Source organism: Macaca fascicularis, chromosome 4 (genome assembly GCF_037993035.2).
Source record: "Macaca fascicularis isolate 582-1 chromosome 4, T2T-MFA8v1.1".
Taxonomy (NCBI): Eukaryota; Metazoa; Chordata; class Mammalia; order Primates; family Cercopithecidae; genus Macaca; species Macaca fascicularis.
The window spans coordinates 89,368,219-89,390,510 of NC_088378.1; the positions used below are offsets into that span (position 1 = coordinate 89,368,219).

General features: G+C 40.3%; 1 pseudogene; it reads right to left on the reverse strand.

The window, feature by feature from the left end:
* Positions 1 to 1,777: 1,777 nt before the first annotated feature.
* LOC102142476 (keratin, type II cytoskeletal 8 pseudogene) lies at positions 1,778 to 3,656 on the reverse strand (annotated as a pseudogene).
* Between the last annotated feature and the right edge of the window lie 18,636 nt (positions 3,657 to 22,292).

Below are 22,292 nucleotides of genomic sequence, written 5' to 3' on the forward strand. Positions count from 1 at the left end.
TTCACCAGGACTAAGGCATGAGGGTGACACAAGTCCCACTTCTGCCAATCAAAGCTTTGGCTGCTGGGACCATGCCCTCCTCCCCATGCTAAGACCTCAGTACAGCAGCTATGGTCCCTCACCCAAGCATTTCATCAAGGCTGATGTATACACTCACTATTGGGGGGCCTGAGCCCAACATTGCCCACTGCATTGCCAAACCTTGCCATGCTCCTCACAAGACAGAGCATGGAATCCAGGCTTCTGGATGTTCTACAACACAATTTACCACCTGGGATGCCCAAGCACTTTTCCTGAGGAACAAAAATGAGCATAAACATTATACCAATACCACCACAGCTGGATCTTGCCTGAAAGTGCCATCTACCGGTCTGGAGGTCAGCTTATACAGTCCACTGCAATCACTGCTAACACAAATGCACAGCACTCAAGACTTTGAGGAACACATCACAATCACTGCTACTGCCATTGCCCGTGAACAGGCTGCTCAGAAGCCTACGGTTGATTTTTTGCTGTCCCATCCCATATACTGCTAACAACTGACATCAGAGAAAGTCACAAAGAGGCCCAATCACAGCCTGCCTGAATTGCAAACACACATGCCAGCGTATGCTACTCTAGGTAGTAAGGATAAACATGTTAGCCCAACACTCCTACCCCTAAAACCTGAAGATGGACACATCTAGCATTCCAGTCCCCAACAACTTTACCATAGCCCCACAAACAACTAAACTGTAATACATAAAGGAAAACACAGATTGGACTAACACAATTTATAGCCTAAGAAATCATACAGAATCTTCACCACTGTATGCACTCAGAAGCAAAATCAAAGGCTTCCACCAAAAAAATGGAAAAGCAGATTGCAGAAAGCACTGACCATGTCCCTATAGTCACAAGTTTAAGAAAACAGTCCCCTTCCCAAAAAGAAAGTAAATTCAAAAATAAGAAGAAGCTACTCTTGCTCCAAATGTACAAAAATCAATGTTAAAAAAAAAAAACAGGAAACATGCAAAAGCAAGGTGATATAACACCTTCAAAGAAACACAATAATTCTTCAGCACTATATCCTAACCCAAAAGAAATCCTCAGTATGCCACATAAAGAATTCAAAATATTTTTCTTTTTTTGTTAATAATTCAAAATATTGATTTTAAAGAAGTTCACTGAGATGCAAGACAAATATGAAAAACAAAGAACTCAGAAAATCAGTGCAGGAAGTGAACAAGAAATTTACCAAGGAGGCAGATTTTTTTTTAAAGAACCAAACAAAACCTGTGGAACTGAAAAACTCATTGAAGGAAATAGCAAATACATTATTTAAAAAGCTTTAATGATATAGGCTAGATCAAACAGAAAAAAACATTTTCAGAAGTTAAAGGTAGATCTTTTTTAAAAAAACTTTTATTTTAGATTTAGGGATACATGTACAGGTTTGTCATATAAGTAAATCACATGTCATAGGCATTTGGTGTATGGATTATTTTGTCACCCAGGTAAGAGATATAGTACCCAATAGGTAGCTTTTTAAATCTTCACTCCCCTCCCACTCTTAACCCTCAAGTAGACCTGTGTCTTTTGTTCCCTTCTTCATGCCCATGTGTACTCAATATTTATCCCACTTATAAAAGTGAGAACATGCAGTATTTTGTTTTCTGTTCCTGTGTTACTTTGCTTAGGATAATGGCCTCCAGCTTTATCCATGCTGCTGCAAAGGACATGATTTTATTCCTTTTTGTAAATGCATAGTATTCTGTGGTATATATGTACCACATTTTCTTTTTTTTTTTCTTTTTTTTTTTTTTTGGCAGCGCTAGCTGAGGTTTTATTTTGAACCAAAAAAAGAAGCAATTGAATTGTTTTATAGCTGGAGGCATGGGCAAGGGGAGTCCCCACGTAGTAAACTCCCCTGTGCGTGGGCTGAGGGCCCTCAGGTGGGTCTCCTGTTCCCAGTGGTACCCTACATAGCGGTCTCCCTCCCAGGCTCTGGGGCAGCACAGGAGGGGTAGGCTGGGAGGGGCTGCCGCAGCTGTTCACTTGGGCAGGAGGTCAGAGGACTCGGACACAAGCTTCCCATTGCGTGTCTTGATCTTCTTCACAACCATGGCCCTGGAGGAGCTGGTGCGTCTGAAGGAGCTGGAGCCCGCACCAGAGCCAAAGCTGGAGCCCACGCCGTAGCTGAGGCCCGGGCTTGTGAGGCCCCCATAGGCGGAGCTCAGACCACCTGCATAGCCGCTGGTGGTCTTCATATGAAGACTCATGTTCTGCATCCCAGACTCCAGCCGGCTCTCTTCTCCCTCCAGCAGCTTCCTGTAGGTGGCGATCTCGATGTACAGGGCCAGCTTGACGTTCACCAGCTCCTGGTACTCACGCAGCTGCCGTGCCATGTCTTGCTTGGCCCGCTGCAGGGCGGCCTCCAGCTCGGACAACTTGGCGTTGGCATCCTTAATGGCCAGCTCTCCACGCTGCTCAGCATCTGCAATAGCCGCCTCCAGGGAAGCCCTCTGGCCTTTGAGGCCCTCAATCTCAGCATGGAGCCGGCTGATGTTCCGGTTCATCTCGGAGATCTCAGTCTTGGTGCACCGCAGGTCATCCCCGTGCTTCGCAGCCAGGCTCTGCAGCTCCTCATACTTGATCTGGTACATGCTCTCAGCCTCAGCCCGGCTGCGGTTGGCGATCTCCTTGTACTGTGCCTTGACCTCAGCAATGATGCTGTCCATGTCCAGGGAGCGGCTGTTGTGCATGGACAGCACCACAGATGTGTCCCAGATCTGGGACTGCAGCTCCTGGATCTCCTCTTCATACAGCTGCCTGAGGAAGTTGATCTCATCAGTCAGCCCTTCCAGGCAAGACTCCATCTCTACCTTGTTCATGTAAGCTTCATCCACATCCTTCTTGATGAGGACAAATTCATTCTCCATCTCTGTACGCTTATTGATCTCATCCTCATACTTGTTCTTGAAGTTCTCCACCAGCCCGTGCATGTTGCCAAGCTCCGCCTCCAGCTTCAGCTTCTCCTGGCCCAGAGTCTCCAGCTGCCGCCTAAAGTTGTTGATGTAACTCTCGAACATGTTGTCCATGTTGCTCCGAGCCGCCTTCTGCTGCTGCAGGAGGCTCCACCTGGTCTCCAGCATCTTGTTCGGCTGCTCCAGGAACCGTACCTTGTCGATGAAGGAGGCAAACTTGTTGTTAAGGGTCTTGATCTGATCCTTCTCCTGGGTGCGCACGGCCTGGATGTTGGGGTCCACCTCCAGGTTAAGGGGGCTCAGCAGGCTCTGGTTGACCGTGACTGCAGTGATGCCTCCCACGCCGCTAGCCCCACCATAGCCGCCGCCCAGGCCACCCCGAAAGCTGCTGCCTCCCACGCGGGAGAAGCTCGAGGAGCTGATGAAGGCACCGGGCCCACTCGTGTAGGAGCCGCTGCTGAAGGCCCGGGGGCCAGAGGTGGACACTTTGTAGGACTTCTGGGTCACCCTGATGGACATGGTGGATGCAGGAGTGGAGGCAGGTGGCCCGAACCAGGCAGAGATCCTAGAAGGAGCGGAGAATGTACCACATTTTCTTTATCCAGTCTACCATTGATGAGAATTTAGGTTGATTCCAAAAAAAAAAAAAACCAAATCTTTTGAAAAAAAATCAAGTGAGACAAAAAATAAAAAAGAGGAAGAAAGAATAAGCAAAGACTACCCAAGAAAAGAGGAGAGAAGACCCAAATAAACAAAACCAGAGACGAAAAAGGAGACATTACAATTGATACCTATGCCAAAACCAGACAAGGACACAACAGCAACAAAAAAAAAAACTCCAGACCAATATCCCTGATAAATATAGATGCATAAATATTCAACAAAATACTAGCAAACTAAATCCAATAGCACATCAAGAGGATAATACACTACAATCAAGTGGGTTTTATATTATGGATGCAAGGATAGTTATACATATGCAAATAAACAAATGTAATACATCTCAATATGATCATCTCAATAGATGCATAAAAAGCATATGATAAAACTCAACATACATTTATAATAAATACCCTCAACAAACTAGGAATAGAATGAACATACCTCAAGATATTAAAGGCTATATATCACAAAACCACAGCTAACATCATACTGAAAGACAGAAAGTTGAAGGCATTTTCTCTAAGAACTGGAACAAGACAAGGACACCCACTCTTACTCAACATAGTACTGGAAGTACTTAGATAAGCAATTAGGCAAAAGAAAGAAATAAAAGGCACCCAAATTGGAAATTAGGAAGTCAAATTATCCCTGTTCGCCGATGATATAATCTTATAGCTTGAAACATCTAAGGACTCCACCAAAAAACTTTTGGACTTGATGAATGAATTCAGTAAAGTTTCAGGATAAAAAATTAATGTACAAAAATAAGTAGTATTTTTATGCACCAATAATAACCTAGCCAATAATGAAATTGAGAAGGCAACCCCATTTACATAAATACAAGAAAAACTAGGAATATATTTAATCAAAGAGGCAAAAGATCTCTACAAGGAAAACTACAAAATACTGATGAAATAAATTGTAGATGACAAAAGTGGGAAAATATCCCATGTTAATTAATTGAAAGAACTAATATTATTAAAATGACCATACTGCCCAAAGCAATCTACAGATTAAATGCATTCCTATTAAAACATCAACCTCATTTATCACATAATTAGAAAAAAAAAATCTTAAAATGTATATGGAACACAAAAAGAACCCAAATAGCCAAAGCAATCCTAAGCAAGAACAAAGCTGGAGGCATCACAATACCTCACTTCAAATTATATTACAAGGCCATAGTAACCAAAACAACATGATGTTGGTATAAAAATAGACACATAGATCACTGGAACAGAATAAAGAACCCAGAAATAAAGTCACATATTTATAGCTAACTGACCCTTCACGAAGCTGACAAGAACATACATTATGAAAAGGATAGCCTCTTTAATTTTAATAAATAGTGCTATCAAAATGGTATTGCCATACGCAGAAAATGAAATTAGACCCGTATCTCTCACTATTTACAAAAATTAACTCAAGATGGATTAAAGTCTTAAATATAATAACAAAAACTATAAAAATACAAGAAGAAAACCTAGGCAAAGCTCTTCTGGACATTGGCCTAGGCAAAGAATTTATGACCAAAACCTTAAAAGCACAGACAATAAAAAAAAAAACCCACAAATGGAACATAATTAAACTAAAATCTTCTGCACAGCAAAAGATATAATCAACAGAGGCAACAGACAACATGCAAAAGAGGAGAAAAGATTTGTAAACTCTGCATCCAACAAGAAACTAATACACAGAATTTACAAAACTCTCAAACAGGCCGGGCGCGGCGGCTCAAGCCTGTAATCCCAGCACTTTGGGAGGCCGAGACGGGCGGATCACGAGGTCAGGAAATCGAGACCATCCTGGCTAACACGGTGAAACCCCGTCTCTACTAAAAAATACAAAAAACTAGCCGGGCGAGGTGGTGGGCGCCTGTAGTCCCAGCTACTCGGGAGGCTGAGACAGGAGAATGGCGTAAACCCGGGAGGCGGAGCTTGCAGTGAGCCGAGATCGCGCCACTGCACTCCAGCCTGGGTGACAGAGCCAGACTCCGTCTCAAAAAAAAAAAAAAAAAAAAAAAAACTCTCAAACAACTACAAAAACCACCACTTAAAAACACCAATTAATCCCATTAAAAAAGTGGGCAAAAGACATGAATAGACATTTTTCAAAAGAAGACATACAAATGGTCAGAAAGTGAAAAAATTCTCAGCACTAATTATCAGAGAAATGCAAACCAGAACCACAATGTGATATCATCTTAGTCCAGTGAGAATGGCTATTACTATTTTAACTCTTATTTTAGGCTTGGCGATACATGTGAAGCTTTGTTGAATAGGTAAACTCATGTCATGGCAATTTGTTATACAGATTATTTTATCACCTGGGTATTAAATCCAGTACTCAATAGTTATATTTTCTGCTCCTCTCCCTTCTCCCACCCTCTACCCTCAAGTAAACCCCAGTATCTGTTGTTTCCTTCTTTATGTTCCTGAGTTATTTTCTAGCTCCCACTTATAAGTGAGAACATGTGGTATTTGGTTTTCTGATCCTGATTTAGTTTGCTAAGGATAATAGCCTCTAGCTCCTTCCACGTTCCCACACAAAAAAATAATCTTTCTTTTTTATGGCTGCATAGTATTCCATGGTGTGTATGTACTACATTTTCTTTATCAAATCTGCCATTGATGGCCATTTAGGTTGATTCCATGTATTTGCTATTGTGAATAGTGCTGCAGTGAACATTCACATGCATGTGTCTTTGTGGTAGACTTGTTTATATTCCTCTGGATATACACCCAGTAATGGAATTGCTGAGTCAAATGACAGTTCCGCTTTTAGCTCTTTTAAGAATCATCACACTGCTTTCCACAGTGGCTGAAATAATTTACACTCCCACCAACAGTGTATAAGAATTTTCTTTTCTCTGAAACCTTGCCAGCATCTGTTATTTTTTGACTTTTTAATAATAGCCATTCTGACTGATGTAAGATGGTATCTCACTGTGGCTTTGATTTACATCAGAATGGCTATTGTTAGAAAGATAGAAAATAACAGACATTGACAGGGATGCAGAGAAAAGCAAATTCTTGTACACTGTTGGTAGGAGTGTAGATTACTACACTCTTTATGGAAATATGGAGATTAGTATATTCTCTATGGAAAACATTATGGATATTTTGGAAGAATTAAAAATAGAATTACCATTCAATTCCGGAAACTCACTACTGAATATCTACCCAAAGGAAAAGAAATCAATTTATCAATAAGATACCTGCACCTGTATGTTTATCACAGCACTATTCACAGTAGCAAAGATATGTAATCAACCTAAGTGTCCATCAACAAATGGATAAAGAAAATGTGGTGTGTATATATATATATATATATATATATAATGAAATACTATTTGGTCATTAAAAAAAAGAATGAAATCATGTCATTTGCAGCAACATGGATGGACTTGTAGGTCATTATCTTAAGTAAAACAAGCCAGACACAATATCACATGTTCTCACTCATAAATGGCTGCTAAAAAATGTGTACACATGGATGTAGAAGGTGGAATGATAGAAAATGGAGGCTCAGAAGAGTGAGGTGGGAGTGAGGTAGAGGATGAGAAATTACTTAATGGATACAGTGTATATTATTCAGATAATGGATACCCCAAAAGCCCTGACCTGACCATTATGTAATCTATGTATGCAAAGAAATTGCACTTGTACCTTATAAATTTAATAAATTTTTGAAAACACATAAAAAATTAAATACATATTAAATTAAATAATAAATGGACAAACATTTAGATCAAAACACTAAAGTTTTATAATTATAAATAAGCTTCCTGATCTGTTAGCTAAGATCAAGTGTAGTATCTGTTCTTATCAGTTTAAATACCATATAAGATTATATATAATGGTGTCAACTAGTTGGTGATAATTCCTTATAGTTACATAGTGCCTTATCACTAATATAAGTATTTCACAAATACTCAAATACTGTTTGATACATTCAGTGAAGTACATAATGCTCACAGATGAGAAAATGGACGACTTGAAAAATTAACCCTATCATCCCAGGACACACAGTTAACAAATTACAAGCCAGGAGTCTCATTAAGTAAAGTTACTGTGCATCCTGGTTTGCCTTGAAGATTTTCAGTTTTTGCCAATTACTGCAAAATAATTGTTAACAAACTCACTTTTCCATTCAAAAGTGTCTAGCATGGGCAATAACTTAAGTGGCCATCCTATACTTTGATCATCTCTCCTAGTAAGTCTACCAGACTTTCCTTTGCAGGAGCTCAGAAGAGAGAGTGACACCTGTGAGTAGAGATGGTCAAAGAAAACTTTACCAAGGAAGAACTCAAGGAGGAACCTGGGGAACAATAAAAATTAAGAAAAATGGAGAACAAGGAGGAAGACATTTCAGAAAGGAGAAATGGAGTGAACAAAAAGTATAAGCTAAAGAGTCTTAAATGCACTATGAAACCCACCGAAGAATTTCAAGCAAGAAAGCAATATAAGCAGATTTGTATTTTTTAAAAACATCCTAGCAGCAACATACAGAATGAAATCAAAGATGTAAAAATAGAGACAAAGTAACCCAGATATAATGGGAAGAATGTCTGGAGTATCTTCAGATGTATTTTCTCAGCTATATATTCCCACCCTTAGAATTACTGACATCCATTTTTCCATGGACCAGTTAGGGCAAGGGGACACGAGTCAACTTTGTTGAATCTCAAAGCTGTCTTCTTTTCTTAGTTCTCACAAAATAATAACCTTGAAAATGTCTTTATTTAAAAATAGAAGGTTTCTAAATTTAAACACAAAATGAAATATCCTTTTACATAGGTAAACCAAAAATCTACAAGTGTGAACATTGAGGTTTACAATAAGAGACAGGAAATAGGAATTCAGCATATGAAATACATGAAGGCTTGGTCAGGCAGGAAGAACAAGTAGAAAGTCATATTCAAAAAAAAGTGGAAGAAGAAAGCGATATGCAAAAGGTGAATGCTTAGAGAGAAGGATGCCATAGGGGGGAATTTAAGTATCTTGGAGCTAATGGCCTGTTTTGCAGGTTTAGCCTAGGAAAGCCTGTAAAACCATCAGAGAAAATCCCACATCCAGCACCATACCATGTCTACCAAGCCTAGGGATAATTTGCACAGCATGGCCAAAGGAGAGGATCCAGACTGATAGTTAGGGCTATTATTGCTGCTTTTCTACAGCTTGGGTGTTGTGGGGAAAGATCCAGAAGTTCCCATGTGTCCCCAAGAGAACAAATAGCCAAAATAAAAATAATAATAATGAAGAAGCACAGACTGAAGCTTGGAAGTAGGTGGCTAATCCTGATGCCTGAGGCAATATCCAGAGTTGTAAACAATGAATGCCAGTACACAAAGACAAGGTGGGATCATTTACTCAAGAAAACTCAATGAGGTCAGAAGACAATCTGTATCAGACAAAAAATAACACAACTCAACCAAAGCCAGTAATGATCCAGAGGAAGGTTTTAACCTTTGTGCATAGATCCAAGTTTCTCTTTCTTTTACCTTTTACATGGTCATAAAAGATCCCCCATATGCACTGATATGGTTAGGCTTTGTGTTCCCACTCAAATCTCATCTTGAATTGTAATCCCAGGTGTTGAGGGAGGAATCTAGTGGGAGGTGATTGGATAATGTAGGTAGTTTCCTCCATGCTGTTCTTCTGATAGTGAGTGGGCTCCCTCTCTCTCTCACTCTCTCTTTCTCTCTCTCTCTCTCTCTTCCACCTGCCACCATGTAAGATGTGTCTGCTTCCCCTTCCACCATGATTGTAAGTTTCCTGAGGCCTCCCCAGCCATGCAGAACTGTGAATCAACTAAACCTCTTTTCTTTATAAACTACCCATCCTCAGGGAAGTTCTTTATAGCAGTGTGAGAATGGGATAATACGGAGAATTAGTACTGATAGAGACATGAGGCAGAGAAACTATGGGCAGAAGTGGGCAGGTCCCCTATAAGGCCCCCCCCATCAAGTCAAAAAGCCTGAGACTGTGGCCCAAAGTCAGAACCTGCATCTCTGTTTTCCTGCTTGAATGTTATCTTTTCCAAAACCTCTCATGGCCCCACGCCATCCCATCCTGTGCCTATAAAAACCCCAGACCCAAGCAGCAGAGGTAGGAGAAGCAGCTGGACACTGAAGACTATGGTTGGACATCAGAGAGAAGTGGGACATCAGACTTCAGAGGGACAGCTTGATGGCATAACTTCAAAGAAGAATCCAGCAAAAGGGGGTGAGGCTTCAGGAGATGATTACCTTCCCACCCCATCCCCTTTTCAGCTCCCCTTCCTGCTGAGAGCCACTTTCCTTAACAATAAAATCCCCCACATTTACCATTCTTCAATTTATTCATATGACCTCCTTTCTCCTGGGTTCTGAGCAAGAACTCAAGAACTACAAGTGTAGGTACAAAAAGGCTGTCACACTTGCCCTTTGCCTCCCCTGGCAGAAGGCAGCCATCTCATGCAAAAAGGCAGAGGGCCCACTGAACCATTAACTCTTAAGCTGTCTACAGACAACAGAGCAAGAAATATCATGTAACACTCCCTCTGGGGTTTCAGGGGTTTCAGGCACCCCCACCCTAGATTCTGCAGTGGGGTCAGCATGAAGTTGGCTCCTGCCGGTGCCTAAAAGCCCTCACTCCAGCTCCTGCACCCACTTACCTGCATGCCCCTTCCCACAAGGGGCAGAACATAGCAGGTCCAAGTGAATGAAGTTTGCTCCTGCCAGTGTCGGAGTGGCTGGCTAACTTCAGCACTCATGTACTCCAGTTCCTGCCTCATTCACTCACGTGCTCCCTCCTGAGAAGAGTTAAGAGCTATGGACTGAGTAAATGGGATACGCTTGTCATGAGTCCCATGAAAGGGTCAGAAAAATATCCTGCTTCAGTACCAGTAGAGTGGGATGCCACTAAAGATAGCATGAAAATGTGGAAGCGACTTTGGAAGTGGGTAACAGGCAGAGGTTGGAACAGTATCGAGGGCTCAGAAGACAACAGAAAAATGTGGGAAAGTTTGGAACTTCTTAGAGACTTGTTGAATAGTTTTGACCAAATTGCTGTTCATGATATGGACAATCAAGTCCAGGCCGAGGTGGTCTCAGATGGAGATAAGGAACTCATTGGGAACGAGAGCAAAGGTCACTCTTGCTATGCTTTAGCAAAGACACTGGTGGCATTTTGCCCGAGCCCTAGAGATCTCTGGAACTTTGAATTTGAGAGAGATTGTTACCTTTGGAAGAAATCCGAGTTACCCCAAGTTACCAGTGGCCTACCCACGCGGGTCTGTAGCAACTTCAGTCCTTAACTCCTCAGAAGAAACAATTCAACTGAGAAGCATAAAGCAGAAAAAGAGACTGAGGCAAGTTCCAGAGCAGGAATGGAAGTTTATTTAAAAAGACCTTAGAATAGAAAGAAAGGAAAATTCACTTGAAAGAGATCCAAGCAGTTGCCTGAAGCTCCAAGAGATAAAAGAGAGCAAAAGAAGACAGCCAAAAAAAAGGGCCTTTAGCCCTGATCCTAGTACTTTACAGGCTCACCTCTTTCCCATGGTTCTTCCCTTAGGGTGGGCTTTCTGCATACCCAGTACTTTCCTTACCCTTTGGAACTAAGCGCACACAATGTGTTTATGGAGTTATACTCATGCCCATCTGAGGCTTTCTTCCCTTTTCTGGTGGAGTGTGCCCCTGGAAGACCATACTTCACCATTTTTGTCTCTTAACACACATGACCAGGAACTTGCTTCTCTCTGGAGGCCAGCATTCTATTAACATTTTGATGTTAACAGGTGCAGGTCATCAAGAAATGGCTTCTCCCTGGTGCTGCCAAAGTATCATTTTTAGAGTGGAAATGTGGTAATTTCTGAACCGTCACCTGACATTTCTAGTGGGTGTGGGGAGAGCCCTCCCTGCCCCACTCATCCTTACCTACCAGTAAAAAGATGATCTAAAATTGGAACTTATGTTTAAAAGGGAAGCAGAGCATAAAATTTTGGAAAATTTGCAATCTGACCATGTGGTAGAAAATAAAAACCCATCTCATGGGAAGAAGTTGGTATTAGTCAAGAGTTCTCTAGAGGGACAGAACTAATAAGATAGATAGAAGTATATGGGGAAGTTTATTAAGTATTAACTCACATGATCACAAGGTCCCACAATAGGTCTTCTGCAAGCTGAGGAGAAAGGAGAGCCAAGGAGTGGTAACATTCGGCTACTTTCTCTTTCTCATCTGTGTATCTGATCTAATAGTATATTCGTATGTGTGTTTGCATCATGGTAGATGTTATCCTTTTGCTCCCTCAGTTAGGACTCTGTATTAGGGTTCTCTAGAGGGACAGAACTAAAGGAATATATATATAAAGTATTAACTCACTCACACAATCACAAGGTCCCACAATAGGCCATCTGCAGGCTGAGGAGCAAGGAGAGCAAGTCTGAGTTCCAAAATTGAAGAACTTGGAGTTCAATGTTCGAGGGCAGGAAGCATCCAGCATGGGAGAAAGATGTAAGCTGGGAGGCTAGGCCAGTTTCATTTTTCTGCCTGCTTATATTCTAGCCACACTGGCGGCTGATTAGATGGTGCCCATCCAGATTAAGGGTAGGTCTGCCTTTCCCAGCCCACTGGCTCAAATGTTAATCTCCTTTGGCAACACCCTCACAGACACACCCAGGATCAATACTTTGCATCCTTCAATCCAATCAAGTTGACACTCAGTATTAACCATCACAGAATTCAAGCTGACTGCAGAAATTTGCATGAGTAATGAGTTAATAGCCAAGACAATGGAGAAAATGTCTCCAGGGCATGACAGAGACCTTCACAGCAGCCCCTCCCATCACAGGTCTGGAGTCCTAGAAGGGAAAAATGGTTTAACGGGCTGGGCCCAGGGCCCTACTGCTGTATGCAACCTCAGTACTTAGTGCCCTGACTCCCTGCATCCCAGCTTCTCCAGCTCCAGCCATGGCTAAAAGTAGCCAAGGTACAGCTCAGGCTGTTGCTTCAGAGGGTGCAAGCCCCAAGCCTTGGCAGGTTCAATGTGGTGTTGAACCTGAAGGTACACAGACATCAAGAATTCAGGTTTGGGAAGCTCTGCCTGGATTTTAAAGGATGTATGGAAACATTTGATGTCCAGGCAGAAGTCTGCTGCAGGGGTGGAGCCCTCATTGAGAACCTCTGCTAGGGCATTATGGAAGGCAAATGGGGTTGGAGCCCCCACGCATGGTCCCCACTGGGACACTGCCTAGTGGAACTGTGAGAAGAGGGCCACTGTCCTCCAGATCCCAGAATGGTAGATCCACTGACACCTTGTACTGTGTACTTGGAAAAGTCACAGGCACTCAATACCAGCCCATGAAGGACCTGCCCAAGGCCATGGGAGGCCACTTCTTGCATCAGTGTGCCCCAGATTTGAGACACATAGTCAAAGGAGATAATTTCAGAGCTTTAAGATTTAATGACTGCTTTCTGGACTTCAGACTTGCATGAGGTCTGTGGCCCCCTTGTTTTGGCCAATTTCTCTCATTTGGAACCTTTACCCAGTGCCTGTACCCACATTGTATCTAGAAGTAACTAACTTGCTTTTGATTTTACAAGATCATGGGTAAAAGGAACTTACCTTTTCTCAGATGAGTCTTTGGACTTGGACTTTTAGATTAATGCTGGAATGAATTAAGACTTTGGGGGACTGTTGAGAAGGCATAATTGGTTTTGAAATGTAAAGGGGACATGGGACCAGGTGTGGTGACTTATGCCTGTAATCCCAGCACTTTGGGAGGCTGAGGCGGCCAGATCACAAGGTTGGGAGTTCAAAACCAGCAGCCTGGCCAACATAGTGAAATCATGTCTCTACTAAAAATACAAAAAATTAGCCAGGCATAGTGGTGCATCCCTGTAATCCCAGCTACTCAGGAAGCTAAGGCAGGAGAATCGCTTGAACCCAGGAGGTGGAGGTTGCAGTGAGCTGAGATTGTGCCACTGCACTCCAGCCTGGGTGACAGAGTGAGACTCTATAAAGAAAGAGAGAAAGAGAGAACAAGAGAACAAAAGGAAGGAAGGAAGGAAGGAAGGAAGGAAGGAAGGAAGGAAGGAAGGAAGGAAGGAAGGAAGGAAGGAAGGAAGGAAGGAAGGAAGGGGATTTGAGAGGGCCAAAGGGTGGAATGATATGGTTAGGCTCTGTGTCTCCACCCAAATCTTATATTGAATTGTAATCACCAGGTGTTGAGGGAAGAACTTGGTGTGAGGTGATTGGATCATGAAAGCAGTTTCCCGGATACTGTTCTCATGATAGTGAGTGAATTCTCATGAGATCTGGTGGTTTTATAAGGGGCCCTTCCCCCTTCTCTCTTTCTCTCTCTCTCTCTCTGTCTCACCTACCACCATATAAGACCTCCTTGCTTCTTCTTCCACCATGATTATAAGTTGCCTGAGGCCTCTGAAGCCATGTGGTACTGTGAGTCAATTAAGCCTCTTTATAAATTACACAGTCTTAGGGAAGTTCTTTATAGGAGTGTGAAAATGGACTAATACATATAGAGACACCAGTTTAGCAAGGAATAAGGGGAAAAAGAAAGAACCCAGAAAGTCTAATGATTTACCTAAAAGAGACTATTTTAAAAATCCTTCCCCCTTCCAAAATATTTTTAAACAAGAAGAAACTGAATTACCTTTAATTGAGAAGTTTAAGTTACAATTTCCATATTAGTGGGATAGAGGCTTAATAGAAATAACCATTACACTATCTGATACACACAAAGATCTGTTCATTTTAACCCCAAACTCTGATAATACATGAAAAATATCAGAACAAAAAAGATGGCAGTGAGGATGAACAGAAGAATATTCAATAATTTAATTGGATACAGGAAATGTGGAAAAGAGAATTCTAGACGATTTCAAGGTTTCAGATGTGTATTTTTTTACTGGATACTGGTTTACTGTATTAATTACTATGTGCTCTGACCTCTATCAGAGCTCACCATTCAGTGGAGCTGCTATATATAAATCTCCAGATGGAGTGGGAAGGAAGTGGGGAAGGCTAATAATTTATGTTCCCCCACCAAATTTACCATCTCTTTCAGGGTTGGATACTCCTGGGGTTCTTACGCCCTACACAAAACTCTTGCCCAAGGTGGACACTATAGCTTAACTTGGAAAAGTCTGGAATGAGGCTTCAGTAATGAATCAGATATAACAAGAACTAAACTAAAAAATCTAACCTATAAGAGGCAAGTGAATATCTAGAACTGGGAGAATTCAATGCATTCCGAGTCCATGTGGTAGGTGCCAGCTTGGTGACCCTCTCTACCTTCATCCTTTCAATAAAAAATTTTTGCCTAAATATCTACTCTCCTTGAATTCTCAAAATTCCCTTTTTTACCTGCTGTAGGTTTGCCTTGCATGCACTAACTTTCTATTAAGGATCCACTATCTGTCTTTACAACGATAATAGGAGATCTTATCTACAGGGGTGTGTCCATACTTTATAATCTCGACCAGCTAATTAATGTAGAATATATCACAATCCATCTTATATCTATAGAAGACAAAGATGCATACAATACCAAAGAACAGAAGTAGTTTATTTATAGTGTGCTGATTCAAAGCAGAGAACAGGAAGGATAAATTTTTGCTTTTTCTGAAACAGTCTCACTTTGTCACCCAGGCTGGACTGCAGGGTGCAAGCATGGCTCACTGCAGCTTCAATCTCCCAGGCTCAAACAATCTGCCCACCTTAGCCACTCAAGTACCTGGGACTACAGGTACGTACTACCACATCCAGCTAATTTTTTCATTTTCTGTAGAGACAGGGTCTCACTCTGTCACCCAGGCTGGTTTCAAACTCCTAGACTCAAGCAATCCTCCTGCTTTGCCTCTCCAAAGTGCTGAGATTATAGGGATAAGTCACTGCACCCACCCTGGGAAAGATAAGACAAAGGGCCGGGCACGGTGGCTCAAGCCTGTAATCCCAGCACTTTGGGAGGCCGAGACGGGCGGATCACGAGGTCAGGAGATCGAGACCATCCTGGCTAATACGGTGAAACCCCATCTCTACTAAAAAATACAAAAAAAAAGCCCAGCGAGGTGACAGGCGCCTGTAGTCCCAGCTACTCGGGAGGCTGAGGCAGGAGAATGGCGTAAACCCGGGAGGCGGAGCTTGCAGTGAGCTGAGATCCGGCCACTGCACTCCAGCCTGGGCGACAGAGCGAGACTCCGTCTCAAAAAAAAAAAAAAAAGAAAAAAAAAAAAGAAAAAGAAGACACAAAGACGGTTGGGCACGGTGGCTCATGCCTGTAATCCCAGCACTTTGGGAGGCCTAGGCGGGTGGATCACGAGGTCAGGAGATCGAGACCATCCTGGCTAACACGGTGAAACCCCGTCTCTACTAAAAATACAAAAAATTAGCCAGGAGTGGTGGCGGGCACCTGTAGTCCCAGCTACTCAGGAGGCTGAGGCAGGAGAATGGCGTGAACCCGGGAGTCGGAGCTTGCAGTAAGCCGAGATTGAGCCACTGCACTCCAGTCTGGGTGACACAGTAAGGCTCCGTCTCAAAAAAAAAAAAAAAGAAAAGAAAAGAAAGAAGAAGACACGAAGACTTGAGACACCAATTGAGGTAAAAAATGATCCAAGTTCATGAAGAAAAATGTGACCAAAGTTTGAAATAGAACTAGGTGTTTATTAAGGTGGTGTCAAGTTGAACATGCTAACCAAGTTTCTTGTTCATGTGTTTAATCAAGCAAACTGGAATCACTGAACACTGAGAGAAGCAGGTGTAGGTATGTGAGGTGATGCACCCCTGACTTTGTTATTCTGCATCTTCCCAAACACACAGCTGTTGCCTCAGAGCAGATGGAGAACTTCAGAATGTAATATTCATCATAAAAGGTTGATCTGTGCCCTCTTCATTTTTTCTGCCTTCAAACAAGAATCACAATATAACACCCCACAGACTTTAAGAGAAGAAAATCATAGACAATAACTGCATTCAGGTTGATCACAGGAACAGAAGCAAATTCCACCAAATTTACATTAGACAACAATCATTTTAACTGCATAATGTCATTGAGTGGTCTGTTTGCCATTCAACGAAAAGATAATTTACATTCAGTTGCCCCCTAGAGGTGGTCAGAAAAAGAAACTGAGTTGTCAAGAAATAGTGAAGTCCAAATGAAACACTAGTAAATAGAAAATGCAGAAATGGATAATGTAATCTTTACTATTTACATATTCCCCCTTTCCTGAGTCAAGAATGGATGTAGGATTTTCTAATCATCTATTCTATCTAAGTGTCTACTCAAATTGCTGAAATACAGTTTTTTTTAATCTGTACAAAAAAAAAAATTACCTTCTGGTAAATGTATACGGCTTAGCAATTCCACTACAAATGAGATCACAGAGCATAAATAAAGACAAAAATACTTTTAAGAACATTTGACATTCCCAGAAGTAAATAACAATTTCTAAATGTGCATTTGATTTAACAACCTGTTATATTGGTCTGATTTTTTTATTGCCATGAGGATATCAAATATGGTTTGATTTTGTTGATGTTGTTGTTACAGTTTTTAAAATTCTGCTTCTATGTCATTAAGAAACCTTTGTGTGTCACTTGACTACACCGACTGACCTCATTTTAAAAAATGGCTTTAAATCAAGGAAAATAGAAAAGATCCAGAAAAGGTGTTGATGCTCTGCTTTGTATGACATGCATAATGCAGCTGGAATTTTCCATTCCCATATAAAAGCCCAGTGCTATCCTCACACCCTGGTGAGAGTTCTAAGGGAAAAGAAAGAACCAGTTTAATGATTACTGAAAGCAGTGAGCCCACCATGCTGTTGATGACAATTTAGTACAGGAAGTAGCCTACAAAGGAAAATAGGTTTGGCTCAATTGTCTTTATCAATATTTTCAATCAAACAGCAGTTTCATGTTCTAATATAAATAGATAAATTAGATAGATAGATAGATAGATAGATAGATAGATAGATAGATAGATAGATAGATAGATGATAGACAGACAGACAGATGCCGGGTATCAAATAGGAGTTCAAAAGCTCAAACTAAAATAAAAGGTGATTCAGAGAAAGCAGCACAAAGCTGATTTGAACATGATGAATATTTAGAATCTAGAAAAAAAACAAGCCTCAGAGTAATGAGCTGGGAAAAAGGGACAAGATCGGTAATTGACCATCTTTGGGATAATGATTAATGTATATAAAAATGTATATAAAATGTATTTTAAAAAGAAGAGAAAAATATTCTCTTCTTTTAAAGCAAAATGGTTTCCTTATGCTTAAAATGAGGCCCCTAAAATTAACCACTTAAGGAACAACACTTTTTTTTTGAGACAGAGTCTCACTGTGTCACCCAAGCTGTAGTACAGTGGCATGATCATAGCTCATTGCAGCCTCCACAACCCAGGCTCCAGCCATTCTCCCACCTCTGCCTCCCAAGTAGCAGAACCACAGGCCTATGCCACCACACCCAGCTAATTTTTTTGTTTGTGGAGTTGGGGGTCTCTCTATGTTGCTCAAGATGGTCTCAAACTCCTGGACTCAAGTGATCCTCCCACCTCAGCCTCCCAAAGTGCTGTGTTTATAGGTGTGAGCCACCACACCTGGCTACAACACTTCTTTAAACATAAAAAATTCCTACACGTTAATTAAGGTTTGTATTCTGTTGTGTTTCTACACAAATATGTCAGACACCTTAATAAATTTGTAAGATCAATTGCTTACCTGCATAGTCTAAATCTGTCAGTTGGTGTCACATGACTAACAAATCATTTAGTACAACTATAAGAAACATGCAAGTAAAACACCATGAATAGTTTTAAATGAAAGGTACATTCTGGAAATAATTATTCAATTTAGATAACTTAAAATTTCAAAGAACACAAATTAATACATTTTCTTACATTTTTTCAACTTCTAGATTTTGCTCAGATTAGGATTTGATACTGCAAAAGCTTTCAGGACTCCTATTTTATCTGAGGTCTTATTAATAGCCTAATTGTGAATTGTTTAAGGGATACCTGGAAAGCCCATCCTAATAAAGATTTCTTTCCCACTTTCTGCCATTATCCCTGAGAACTCCTCAATACGAAGCTGCTACTTTGAGTTTACAAAGGATTTTTGAGCTTCGCTACAATGACAAAATATTTGTTGTTTTTTTAAAAACAAAGGATCATTTCACAGTCATGCTACTTGTCAGTTGCAGTTTTGGCCTGGTATTCTACTCCATATCATGTCTGACCCGGGCTAATGGAACAGTCTTAATCTCAATCATTGCCAGTTACTGTGGCAGAGAAGAAAAAGTTCTAGAGGGCCCCACCCTGCCTATTAAATGCCCTGACCTCAAAATGAGACACATATTTCTGTTCACAACTCATCACATGGCCCTATCCAGGCCATAAAGGAGTCAAGAAAGGCAATCCCACCCAGGATAGAAGAAATGTAAATATTTGAGGAATAATATTTATGACTCCTAGAGGTGTATCATCAGTTTTTTGCTATTTCAAACAATTCTGCAAAGAATAATCTTGTACATCTATCATTTTGCAAGTATATCTATAAAATGAATTCCATTTTACAGATATAAATGGATTGATCCACCAAAGGTTGTACCTATTTGTAATTTTGACAGATATTGTCAGAGTTGCTATATATAGAAATCTCAACAATCTATTTAAAATTTGACTTGTAAAACTTCAAATTATGCATGAAATTTTTTGAATAATGTAAACAAATCTCAATAGATTTATGAGCTCTATACAAAAATAACTGTATTATGTTGCCATTTATGAAAAATATCACAGGAGTACTGGAATGGACACTAGGAGTTAGAGTTGTTCAGAGCTGGGAGGGATTACATCCAGCTAAAATGATTCAACAAGGATTCATGGAGGAAGTCAGGCCTTAATGGATACATCATTCTCTAGCTTACGTCCCCTGATATTCCTTTCCCTAAATACCTATACCTATTAAGAACAGGGACTGTAAAGCCAGAGCATATGAATTTAAATCTCAGTTCCACCACTTACTAGACTCATCTTCGGCAACTTGCTTATACTCTGATTTACCACCATATTCTTCCATAAATCCTTGAAATTTTTCTTTGGTAATCTTAAATTATTGCTTTCTATGCCATCTTGTAATGGCAACCAGTGTTACAAATAGCCGTAGCCAATCTCTGACTTTCTCAGCCACCTGAAGTCCAACAAATAGCTGACTTCATGGTCACCCCCTTACTTGCTTATGGTTGGAAGAGTGATTATTTCACAGGCTTCGACTGACTAGTGAATAAATAGCCAGAGTCACTTTTAATGAAGGACTTCCAGTTCTGCAGAAACTATAAAATTAAACTTTTATCTTCTCAAAAATAAACTATAACTTGTAAGGTCCAGGACCTCAGCCCCGAAAGCCATTTTTTGGCCATGGTGCAAAAGTCAGATGTTAGAGCTATCAATAACTTTACACCTGATATCAAAAGATTGGCTGCATAGGGTAAAACACTGACAGTCTGTTAAAGCCTACAAGCTGATACACATTGTATAACTCAGATAATTCACTTTCTTTATGTTAAGAACAAGTATCTTTTTATTTAAAGGACTGATATTGGAGCTTGGTGTTTTCTTCATTTTATATGGGTGTGTGCACATATGTGTGTGTACACATGTGTGTATATATTATATATGTCTTTTTAAAATATATGCACATATAACATGTCTTTTTAAATATGTTTCTCCTTTTGAGAGTCTAAAAAAGTGACTTAATTAAATTGGATTCCTTACTGATATAAAGAAATCTATTTATCAAATTTCATAGATATAGAGCACATAAAATTACCCTTAAACAGATTGATACATAGAAATAATCACTTTAGTTTGGTGCTATTTTATCTGAACTCATAAATAATATCACTATTCCAACTTAAAGTAGTTTGAGATTTTTCCTCCCAGTAAACCTTATTATTCTTTTTAAAATTTCTTTTTTGTTTATTTCCATGTTTATATTGGTCAGAAAACAAAGCACACCAGCAATTTGAATAGGAAAAATATACAGAATTGTTAACTAGTATGTATTGGTTATCTACCGCTATGTTACAAATTGTCCCAAAATTTAGCAGCCTAAAACAACAGACACTTATTTATCTCACACTTTCTGTCTGTCAGGACTCTGGGAGAGGCTTAGCTAAGTGGATCTGGCTCAGAGTCTCTCATGAGGTTACCTCATGAGAGAATCCAGTCTTTACTCCCATCACTTTTCCCTCAGAACACAACCCCATCCAGGTGATGTGCCTTATCCAGGCAGCACACAATTTAAGTGAGCAAGCTTTCATCCACAAAAGAATGTGAATTAGTACAATGTCTATGGAAAACAGTATGGAGATTTCACAAAGAACTAAAAATAGAACTACCATTCAACCCAGCAATCCCACTGCTGGGTATCTACCCAAAGGAAAAAAAAATCAATGTATCAAAAAGCTACCTGCGCTCTTGTCTTTATCATAGCACTACTCACAATAGCAAAGATATGGGATCAATTTAAGTGCCCATCAATGGATGACTACAAAAGAAAATGTAGTATATACACACAGTGGAATATTATTCAGCCAAAAAAAAATGAAACCATGTTTTTTGTAGCAACATGGATAGAACTATTAATGAAAGTAATTGTGTTAAGTGAAACAAGCTAGACACACAAAGTCCAATATCACATGTTCTCACTCATAAGTGGGTACTAAAAATGTGTATACATGGATGTAGAAAGTGAAATGACAGACAACGGAGACTTGGAAAGGGGAGGGAGTGGGCTGGGGGTAGATGATGGGAAATTACTTAATGGGTACAATGTATGTTATTCAGGTGATGGATACTCTAAAAGTCCTTACTTGACCACTACACAATCTATGCATGTAACAAAACTGCATTTGTATCCCATAAATTTATACAAATTTTAACAAGTTATGTGAATGCAAGCAATTCTTTTTTTTCTTATTTTCATCTGTGTAAACACCTGGAGAGACAATTCTTTATTGTATGATACTCTTCTTGAATTACATGACATTAGCATACTGGTCCCTCCTCCACAAAATTCCAGTAACACCATCAATCATTGTGGTAAGTGCAAAAGTCTCTGTTATTTTTTTCAGACTATCCCCCAGGAGGCAGTATTGCCATCACTGAGGGCCATTATTCCAGAGTTTAGTAAGAGGGCACCCAAAATAGCCTTAGGGGCTTAAGAAAGACTGGTGAATAGTTATATCTAAACTGAGCCAGCAGGAATTGAGCATGTGCTAACAGGACCAAATGGTACAAAGGGTTGAAGATAAAAGATTGCACAGCATATTCATGGTGCTGCATATATTTCAGTATGGCTGGGACATTAAGTCATAGTAATATTTACTCTGCTACCAAAAAAAAAAAAAAAAAAAAAAAAAAGCAGAAAAAGAATCAGGCCAGAAAGTCAAGTTTGACTGGTACATAAGGAAGAGGTTTCCGACCGTCTTCCAATTGGCACACACTATTAAGCCATAAAAAACATTGTTGCACAATTCTCAACTTTAAAATTTTATAAGAGGACATCAAGAAGAAACTGACCTTTCAGATTTAAAAATTATTTGAGCTTCTCATTGAATTAAAACAACAAAGAGTGGCAAATTAAAGTTAATATT